This window comes from Phyllobates terribilis, unplaced genomic scaffold (genome assembly GCF_046119375.1).
Source record: "Phyllobates terribilis strain yellow unplaced genomic scaffold, ASM4611937v1 Scaffold_2__4_contigs__length_985480577, whole genome shotgun sequence".
NCBI classification, from domain to species: domain Eukaryota; kingdom Metazoa; phylum Chordata; class Amphibia; order Anura; family Dendrobatidae; genus Phyllobates; species Phyllobates terribilis.
The window spans coordinates 924,041,899-924,053,038 of NW_027362762.1; positions in this window are offsets into that span (position 1 = coordinate 924,041,899).

Below are 11,140 nucleotides of genomic sequence, written 5' to 3' on the forward strand. Positions count from 1 at the left end.
TGGCAGGGAGCAGGGGCTCTGCATGAGCTCTGCTCCGGAGGCGGGCCTAGTAACAGAGGCCCAGGCCTGGAAGAGGGAGAAGGAAGGAAGAGGAGCGGAGAAGGCTCCAGGAACGAGGAACGAAGGGATCTCAGGGGTGCGGACGGGCGAGTCGCCACCGCACACCCGAATCCACCTGCGTGGAGGAGTCAGGCCAAAGGGGGAGACCAGTCCCCGAAACTAGTGGAGGCAGGAAACGACCCTCAGCTAGAAACAGGAGGCTGTGACATTTTATGTGGCGCAGCCCCTCGCTACACCCGCTAGGAAGGCACCACATAGGGTCAGGGAAACTGGCGCCAAGTTTACCAAGAGGAGGCCCGAGGCAGCCGGACAGAAGGGTTGGTAAGAAAGGCCAGACAAAGGACACACAAAGGGGGTCCTGTGAAGCACTCCAAAGTTATCTGGGAGTTGTCTGAGCCCCTCACCTGGTGAGCACAGTACGACGTGGGCAGCCGTTACCTGCAGACGTGGTCTGGATAATAAGAACTGTGAGTAAAGGCCCTGGACTGCATCACTGACTCCGTGTCATTACTGCTGCTGCCCTGCACCATCACCCCCATCCTCCGCATACACTGCCCTGAGGCTATACTCCTCCCGTGGGGAGTTATGCTACGCTCTGCTGCACCCACAACACCAGCCTCAGCGGTCTGCCCTGGAGCGGCGGTTCACTCTGACCTCAATCCACGGGTGGCGTAGTCGGACATTTAAACATCAAAACCACATAAATAGTTCCGCCACTGGTTTGACCGCCCTGAGCCACGGAACCGGGTTGCCGCCACGGAGACTACAACCACTAGCATCCACCAAAAAGGGTCCAGCTCCGGGTGTCCCAAGGCCCAGGGGGCGCGTCAGAACATTTTCATCACCTTTCACAATCACCAATGGGACAAGGCAGGGATGTTCTCTGTCCCCTCTCTTATACATCCTAGTGACGGAGCACCTGCTCTCATCAATTCGCCATAACCCCAATATTAGGTGGATTGAGGTGGGAGGCACCGAGTACAAGTGCTCTCTATTTGCTGATGATGTCCTAGTATATATCACTCAATCACATATATCCATCCATGCTGTTATGGCTGAAATAGATCACTTTGTTACATGGTCAAATTTTAAAATCAATGCAGCGAAGTCTGAGGCCCTCGATGTCTCCCTCCCCAAATCCATATAGGATTCCATCCAGTCCAACTTTCCCTTTGCCTGGCCCTCACAGGGTATCAAATACTTAGGAATTCCTATTCATAGAGACCTCTCCCATCTATGTTATCTTAATTTTGGGCCCTTTATTGAACAACTCCATACAGACCACGGTTGGCAAGTTAGAACTGTGAGATTCACTACGTGAACCACTGGTGTTTTGTGGAAAAGCACATGTACACTGTGTTCCAAATTATTATGCAAAAAGTGTTTAGGAGTGATAAGGGAAGAATTTGTTTGTTTGTCAGTTAAACTCATTGATGGTGATGTGTGTCAGGGCTCTTTATATCACTGTAAGCAATTGCAGACACCTGTGCTAATTAGTTTGGCAGGTGTGTCCAATGAAAGGCAAGACTACTTAAGAAGGCTGTCTCACATTATTAAGCAGCCTACATTTTCTGCCAAAATGGGAAAGAAAAAGGATGTGTCGGCTGCTGAGAAGCAACAAATTGTGGAGTGTTTAGGTCAAGGCATGACTACAATCAACATTGTGCGATGATCAGGATGAAGTGTCTTGGCAATCAAGAAGTATGTAGCTGATTCACAGTACACACGTGTGCGTGCTGATAAGGGCAAATTGAGGACTCTTTCCTACAGGCAATTACGTCAGGTTGAAAGAGCAGCGGCAAAAAAGCCTTGTCATAGCAGCAGACAAGTTTTTGAAGCTGCTTGTGCCTCCAACGTCCCCCGAACAACGAGATGCAGGGTCCTTCAGAGGTTTGCAGCTGTGCATACGCCATCCTGTCGACCTCCTCTATCCACTTCACACAAGCAGAAACGGCTCCAGTGGGCCAAACATTACATGAAGACTGATTTCAAAACTGTTTTGTTCACGGATGAGTGCCGTGCAGCGCTCGATGGTCCAGATGGATGGAGTGGAGGATGGCTGGTTGATGGACACCCCACGCAAACACGGCTACAGCGCCAACAAGGAGGAGGTGGAGTAATGTTTTGGGCTGGAATCATGGGGAGAGAGATTGTCGGCCCCTTTAGGATCCCTGAAGGTGCTAAAGATGAACTCCATAATGTATGTGGATTTTCTCAAACAGCACTTCCTGCCATGGTTCAAGAAGAAGAACCGTGTATTTCACAGCAAGATCATTTTTCTGCATGATAATGCACCATCTCATGCTGCACATAAAACATCTGCATCTCTGGCTGATATGGGCATAAAAGGGGACAAACTTATGGTGTGACCCCCATGCTCCCCTGACCTCTACCCCATTCAGAACCTTTGGAGCATCATTAAAAGGAGTGTCTATGATGGCGGGAGGCAGTTCACATCTAAGCAACAGCTCTGGGAGGGTATTCTGTCCTCATGCAAAACAATTGAAGCAGAAACCATCCAAAACCTGACAAATTCAATGGACGAGAGAGTTCAGAAGCTCCTTTCGAACAAGGGGTGAAAATGTAACATCACCTAGAATAAAGTTTTGAGTTGAAAACTGTTTGATTTCAGTTTCTAACAACCTGCTAATGCTTATAATTTCAAAAATGACCATTTTTTTGGTCTTTATTAAAATGAAAAGGTTGATTGAAAAGTTTGGGGGATCTAAGAGTGTGGCAACCCAGTAGTCATGATTACTTCGAATTCTGACAATATGAGGGTCATGCTGCAGGTAGTGCAGCAAGAAGGCACTTATGTGTCTTGCGCATCTCGGAGCCCCAAAATTATTTTCCGGGCTAGATGCAGCTAAAAATTATTATTAATTTTAAATCTGGTGAAGCTTTAGTATAGATGGCCTAATAGGATCAGTGCTGCACACTGCTACAAAGCCCAAATTATTTTCCAGTCAAGATACAGATAAACATGATTAGTAATTTTAAATCTGGTGGAGCTTATTATAGATGGCCTAATAGAATCAGTGCTGTACACTGCTACAAAGCCCAAATTATTTTCCAGCCAAGATACAGATAAACATGATTAGTAATTTGAAAGCTTAAAACGGTTGGTAGGGTGATTTTAACCAATCATCAAGCTTTTACTCTCCCCAGGATGACACAGGGGTAGAAAAGTCGTTTCGGATCCATGATTTGTTCATCTTTATGAACGTGAGTCTGTCTACATTATCAGTGGAGAGCCGCGTGCGCTTATCTGTCAGCACACCACCAGCAGCGCTGAACACACGTTCAGACAGAACGCTGGCTGCGGGGCATGACAAGATCTCCAAGGTGTAAGTGGCTAGCTCCGGCCATTTATCCAGATTGGAAGCCCAAAAAGAGCAAGGGTCCAGTGACACAGTCGTGGCTTCAATGTTTACTTGGAGATACTCCTGTACCATCGTCTCTAGGCGTTGACTATGTGTCAGACTTCTTGTCTCCTGTGGGCTAAAAAAGTGGTGAAATGATTCCGCAAAATTGATGTTACCAGCAGATACTGTGGTTCTGTTATGGTTTGAGTGCTGAACACTTGACGGTCCCACGGTTGGCAAGTTGGAACTGTGAGATTCACTACGTGCACCACTGGTATTTTGTGGAAAAGCACATGTAAGATTCTGCAACAGTCTCTGCTGATACTCCTGCATGCGTGCATCCCTTTCTATGGCAGGAATAATTTCTGCAAATTTACTTTTGTACCGGGGATCTAACAGTGTGGCAACCCAGTTGTCAGGATTATTTCTAATTCTCACAATTCGAGGGTCATGTTGCAGGTAGTGCAGCAAGAAGGCACTCATGTGTGTTGCGCATCCAGGAGCACCAAGTCCCTGTTGTGTTGGTGGCGAGGTAACAATCATGCTTCCTTCCTCTGTCCTCTCCCCCCAACCTCGCACAACAGAAATGTGATCAAGGTCTCCCTCATCTGATGAGTCTTCCATCAGTTCGTCCTCCACTTCTTCCTGGGCTCCTGCACCTTCCTCTCTAGTTTGGCTGCTACCATGCGCCCTGGTAAAACCATCTCCCCCACCCTCACATGCCTGCCGCCTTGGTGCTGCCGACCGTCTGGACCTTGCAGATGTTAGCCCTTCCGCATACAACTCCTCCTCCTCTACTTCCTCCACCTCCTCTTGTGCCACCACCTGACTCCGAATTCTGTTTAACATGTGCTCCAGCATGTAAATCACCGGAATAGTCATGCTGATAATGGCATCGTCAGCACTAAACATCTTCGTCGCCATTTCAAAACTGTGCAGAAGGGTACATAGGTCCCTGATCTGAGACCACTCCTCCAGCGTGATTTGCCCCACCTCTGGATCTCGTTGGCCCAGGCTATACGTCAGAACGTATTGCACCAGGGCTTGTCGGTGCTGCCACAGTCGCTGCAACATGTGCAGAGTTGAATTCCACCGGGTAGGCACATCGCATTTTAGCCGGTGAAGTGGCAGGCCCAATGACTTCTGTAGAGATGTAAGTCTCTGAGCTGCGGGATGCGAACGGCGAAAGTGAGCACACAGAGACGGTGCCCTCTGCAGAAGGCTATCTAGTCTGGGATAGTGGGCTAAAAATTGTTGGACAACCAGGTTCAACACGTGAGCCATACAAGGCACGTGTGTGACATTGCCCCGGCGAAGGGCCGCACCCAGGTTTGCAGCATTGTCGCACACGGCCTTCCCTGGTTTCAGGTCCAGTGGAGACAACCATTCATGAAATTGGTTCTCCAGAGCTGACCACAACTCCTCAGCTGTGTGACTCACATTTCCCAGACATTTCAATGTAAAAACCGCCTGATGACGTTGAGCCCTACTGCCAGCATAGTAAGGAGGTGTGCAGGATCCCTTCTGCGCAGTTAGAAAGCTTGTGGCATGACCAGACAGGCTTTGGGTGCAGGTGGAAGACCGAGAGGAGGTTGAGGAGGCAGAAGCAGTGGAGGAACTTTGACATAAAGAGGATTGACGCACAACTCATGGGGATGGCAAGACTTGGACAGCAGCCCCTTGTCCTGCTGTCACCATAGTTACCCAATGCCCAGACAGCGACATGTAACGCCCCTGTCCATGCCTACTCGTCCAAGTGTCTGTGGTGAAATGCACCCTGTCACACACAGAGTTTCTCAAAGAAGCGGTGATGTTGTGTGCGACATGCTGGTGGAGCGCAGGCACACCTTTCTTTGAGAAGTAGTGCCGACTGGGCATCTGGTACTGGGGCACTGCGACGGACATAAGGTCTCGAAAATCCTCTGTGTCCACCAGGCGGAAAGGCAGCATTTCTGTAGCCAAGAAATTGCAGATGGTGAAATTCAACCTCTTAGCTTTCTCATGGCTAGGAGGAAATGGTCTTTTACTTGTCCACATCTGAGGGACCGAGGGCTGGCTATTGTGCTTAGACGGGGTTGATAAGGGTGTCCCCGGCAAACTGCCGGTCTGTGAGGAAGATGCAGGCGGACATGTTAGGTTGCCTTGATCCAAAGGTGGTGCTATCGATGTCGGACAGCGCTCAACACCAGCTGGTGTTACCACCTCCAAAGAAAATGATGACCTGCCAATCACGCTGGCTGTTGCGGGTAAAGAGGTGGCAGGTCTGCGCCCCAAAACAGGTGTGACTGCTGTCCCCCAGTCACAGAGGATGAAGAGGCCGTGGATGCACAAGATATGGCAGACGGTGGTTGGCCCGGCCGGCTAGGCTGCATTGTAGCACACTGAGCTTCCCACTGCAACTTATGCTTCATGTCCATGTGCCGGTTCATGCATGAAGTACTCAAACTATGTATTTTTGGCCTCTACTTAGCTTTTGCTGACAAATGTTACAGATAACACGAGTTGGGTCATCTTTATCGATCTGAAAAAATGCCCAGGCTATGCAAGGCTTAGCACCCATGCGACCTGAAGAGCCACCACGACTTGTGGTGAGAGGCAGAGTTGTGTTTGAGGATGCAGTTGTTGACGTGCTTCCAGTACTACGTCTCTGTCCAGGAAGGCGCAACCTGACCTCGTCGTCACTAGCATCTTCCTCCACCTCCTCTGCTGACCTCATCTCTTGGCTGACTGTGGGTTGACAGTAAGTGGGATCTCCAACCTCATCATCATCACCCTGTGCGTTACCACACCCGTCGTCCTCAGAGCCAACCTGTTCCTGCCCTGACAAAAAACTAAAGTTGTCGCTCCAATCAGGTATTTGAGTCTTATCATCGTCTTCCTCATTGTCTCCACCAACAGGAGTTACAGTTTGGGAATGAGGGTCTACATTATGGTCAGAACCTTCTGCGTCTGGTCCTGGATCCGACTCATAAAGATTCTGGGCATCAGTGCAGATCATTTCCTCGTCTGGATTCACAGAAGCGCTGGAGTCGACCTCTGATTCCCAAGCTATAGTATGAGTAAACAGCTCTGCAGACTCAACCATCTGTTCTACCTCATACTCAGACAGGCAGCTGGAGATTTGGGAGCTGTGAGGAAGCAAGTGCGATTGGGGTGACACCTTTGAGGACTGGAGTATTTGTGATGTTGAAGTTGATGTAGCGATTGGCGTGGCCGTAAGAAAGGGATCTTATCACATTGTCCGCTAAAAGAAGTAGACATTTTAGTTTAGCTGGAAGATGGTCTTTCTTCTGCAGATGTTACTGTTGCTTTAACACCTACCCCACGGACACAACCTTTATTCCCCTTCCCAACACGCCTATTCCCCTTTCCACCAGCAGCAGTCCTTTTTCCACTCATTTTGGTGGTTAACTAATTAACAACTCTGGAGTTGTTTGCACAAAAAAACAATGGATGGGAACCGAGCAGAGCTGAGTGGCCAAACTGTGGTATTAGGCCAAAACTATTGGCTGGGTTAGATGCAGAAAAAAATTATATTCAATTTGCAACCTGATGGAGGTCAGTATAGATGGACTAATAGAGAAAGTCCCACACACTGCTAGAAGGCCAAATATTTTTTCAGAGGTAGATGCAGAAAAAAATATATTCAGTTTGCAACCTGATGGAGGTCTGTATAGATGGATTAATAGAACAAGTCCCACACACAGCTAGAAGCCCAATATTTTTTCAGAGGTAGATGCAGAAAAAAATATATTCAGTTTGCAACCTGATGGAGGTCAGTACAGATGGACTAATACAACAAGTCCCACACACAGCTAGAAGCCCAATATTTTTTCAGAGGTAGATGCAGCAAAAAATATATTCTGTTTGCAACCTGATGGAGGTCTGTATAGATGGATTAATAGAACAAGTCCCACACACAGCTAGAAGCCCAATATTTTTTCAGAGGTAGATGCAGAAAAAAATATATTCAGTTTGAAACCTGATGGAGGTCAGTATAGATGGACTGATACAACAAGTCCCACACACAGCTAGAAGCCCAATATTTTTTCAGAGGTAGATGCAGAAAAAAATATATTCAGTTTGCAACCTGATGGAGGTCTGTATAGATGGATTAATAGAACAAGTCCCACACACAGCTAGAAGCCCAATATTTTTTCAGAGGTAGATGCAGAAAAAAATATATTCAGTTTGCAACCTGCTGGAGGTCAGTATAGATGGACTAATACAACAAGTCCCACACACAGCTAGAAGCCCAATATTTTTTCAGAGGTAGATGCAGAAAAAAATATATTCAGTTTGCAACCTGATGGAGGTCTGTATAGATGGATTAATAGAACAAGTCCCACACACAGCTAGAAGCCCAATATTTTTTCAGAGGTAGATGCAGAAAAAAATATATTCAGTTTGCAACCTGATGGAGGTCAGTATAGATGGACTAATACAACAAGTCCCACACACAGCTAGAAGCCCAATATTTTTTCAGAGGTAGATGCAGAAAAAAATATATTCAGTTTGCAACCTGATGGAGGTCTGTATAGATGGACTAATACAACAAGTTCCACACACAGCTAGAAGCCCAATATTTTTTCAGAGGTAGATGCAGAAAAAAATATATTCAGTTTGCAACCTGATGGAGGTCAGTATAGATGGACTAATACAACAAGTCCCACACACAGCTAGAAGCCCAATATTTTTTCAGAGGTAGATGCATAAAAAAATATATTCAGTTTGCAACCTGATGGAGGTCTGTATAGATGGATTAATAGAACAAGTCCCACACACAGCTAGAAGCCCAATATTTTTTCAGAGGTAGATGAAGAAAAAAATATATGCAGTTTGCAACCTGATGGAGGTCAGTATAGATGGACTAATACAACAAGTCCCACACACAGCTAGAAGCCCAATATTTTTTCAGAGCTAGATGCAGAAAAAAATTATATTCAATTTGCAACCTGATGGAGGTCAGTATAGATGGACTAATAGAATGATGCTATGCCCAAAAGATTTTACTTCACTAGGTGCAGTAAAAAAATTGGTATTCTATACACAGGTGGTATATCTTGCAACACAGATAGGCTACTCCACTGACTAACACACTCTGCAATAGGCCAAAAATGATTAGCTTTGCTAGATTCAGCCAAATGCTGTGAAAAAAACTTGCACAGCACTGGCACAGACCTGCCTGGCAAAACCTGATAGGAACTGATGTAACCTAGTCCTGAAAAGGACTCCAATTACAATTAGTCTTTACTCCCACAATCTATCTATTTAAGAGCACAGACCTGCCTGATAAAAGTGGTAGGAAATGCTGTAACCTAGTCCTTAAAAGGACTGCAATCACAACTATTCCCTACTCCCAAGCTATCTGTAGATTTGTGCGAAAATTGACTTGAAATTAACAAGGTATAGCGCACACAGCAACAGCGGTGCCGTCTAACACGCAGCTGCAGCAGTGAGAAAATGGTGGCGACGGGGAAAATGACTTGGTCTTATAGGGCAAGGACATGTGACATACACTGCCAATGACACATGCCCTTGCTTGTGTGAAAAAAAGCACTTCGCTCCGTGTGTGCGCTGCTGATAGGCTGACAGATTGCACCTCCCCACTGTAAATGCGGGAAAGAGAAAAAAAAAATGGAGATCTTCATTGTTCCTGCAGAGATCCATCCCCTGCCCCTCCCCCCACCCCGCTGTACACTCAAACTGCGTATTAACATTAATTTTCATCATTACTGAGAAAAAATCCAGTTATGATTTTGGTGCACGAACAGTTATCGAACATAACCTCGAACAGCCGAATTTTTCTCAAATTGCTCGTGTTCGCCGAATGGCTCGAACACCGCCCAAAACAGCTCGAATTTGAGATTGGCGAACAGTTCGAGTAGAACAACGCTCATCTCTACTGTTTACTTGGTTTTTAATGTTGAAATGTCCGACTACGCCACCCGTGGATTGCGATCACTGAGAACTGCCGCTGCGGAGCAGACCGCTGAGGCTGATGTTAGGTACGCAGCAAAGGGTAGTATAACTCCCCACGGGAGGAGTATAGCCTCAGGGCAGCGTGTGTAGATGGTGAGGGTTGTGGTGCATGGGCGCAGCAGAAATGACTCAGAGTCCGTGCAGTGCAGTTCAGGGTCTTTACTGTTGGTAATGAAGAAGGCCCTGCCGGGAGTACTGGCTAACATTAGAGGCCTGGTCAGTCTGTGAGCGAACAAGAGTCCCCCTGGCCAGGTGGAGTGGTAGGCCTTCCCGTCTGACTGCACTCTTCCTGGCTACCCTGCTGTAGTCATGTAGTAGCCCACGTCCCTGAGTGTACCGTGTGGTGCTCACCCGTATGGCTGGTGACTTGGGGCCTTTAGTTCTTTCCGCTCCTCGATGGCAGTGCCGGTCCCTTGCGTGTGACTGAGCCTCCGGGCTTTCTATGGCCAGAGGACCTGAAATCCCCTGCCAGGTGGTTTCTGCTGCTGGATGTGAATATCCCCACAGCCTCGGACTCCGGTGTCCGGTTCTCTGCGTCTTCTGCCAGGACGAGCTCTTTGCTCCAGTCCCTGGCCTTCAGCTCCTGGCTCCAACTGAGCTCCTTGCTGCTGCTCTGTCCCTTCCTCTGGAACTAGACTGTCTAACCCCGCCCCAGATCCAGTTTATAAAGGGCAGGTTCCTCCCCTCCCTGGACTGGGGCAGGAGGTGTGGCATGCAATAATGCTCCTGACCAGGAAAACCCATGCTCGCTCTCAGACATGGTATTTCTACCACTGTGGCAACCAGACCCCTGGGGTGCCACACATGTCAATTGGCTATCTAAAGAGTGACAAACATTGTGGGGCGGGGACCCGAGCTCCTGCCTGATCATCGCGGAAGTAGTCACCGAGCACAGAGCATCTCAAGCAGTGAGATGCTCGGGCGAGTACCGAGCAGTGGCGAGAATGCTCGCTCATCACTAGTATCTAATAATAAACAGTATTCTTATTTTTTCAAACATTTCTAGAAACCTTTTTACAAATATGGTAGAAAAATAAGAAGCAAAGAGACCAAAACTTGATATGTTGTAAATAAGAATGATTTTTTTTCTCCAGTTACCCTTCAAACCTACCTCCTTCTTTGATTGCTTCATGTCTGGATTGTTTGAACACTTATCAAGTATATTTCTGAGGGAAATGAGATTAAAATGTTCTAGAAGAAGGAATATGTGATGTGCTCTTCATCTCTCAAATATCGGGCTCTGGTGTCCTCAAGACAATGTTCAGATGCCCAGAACTGTGTGACTTATACATAAAATCTTTTCATATAACGTATGAGCTTCTAGTGTGCGGTTGCCTTCCCTCCAGTGATTCCGACAAGTATTCTTCTATCATTTTAGACACATTATGATTTTTTTTTTCTTAACACAATCCAGCTGTTTCTATTCCAACCAAACCTGAGCTCTTTTTATATCTTGTAATGAGGTTTATAAACATTTTTACAAGCGTGATTTCATGGGAATTAAGAGCTGGATGCTTGGGAGATGATTTCATGTGACGTGAAGGACGTTTTGTTACATGCTTTCTCCTTTTTATGTAGAATGTGAGATGTTTAATGTAAATCGTTACATGACGTGTAAGTGATGGCTCTTTTAACCTGTTTTCAGCAAAATCAGTTTATATGAAAACAGCTCTTAAGACAAATCTGGATCACCTAAAATAGGCAGTAAAAAATTCCTTGGACGTTATGGTGGA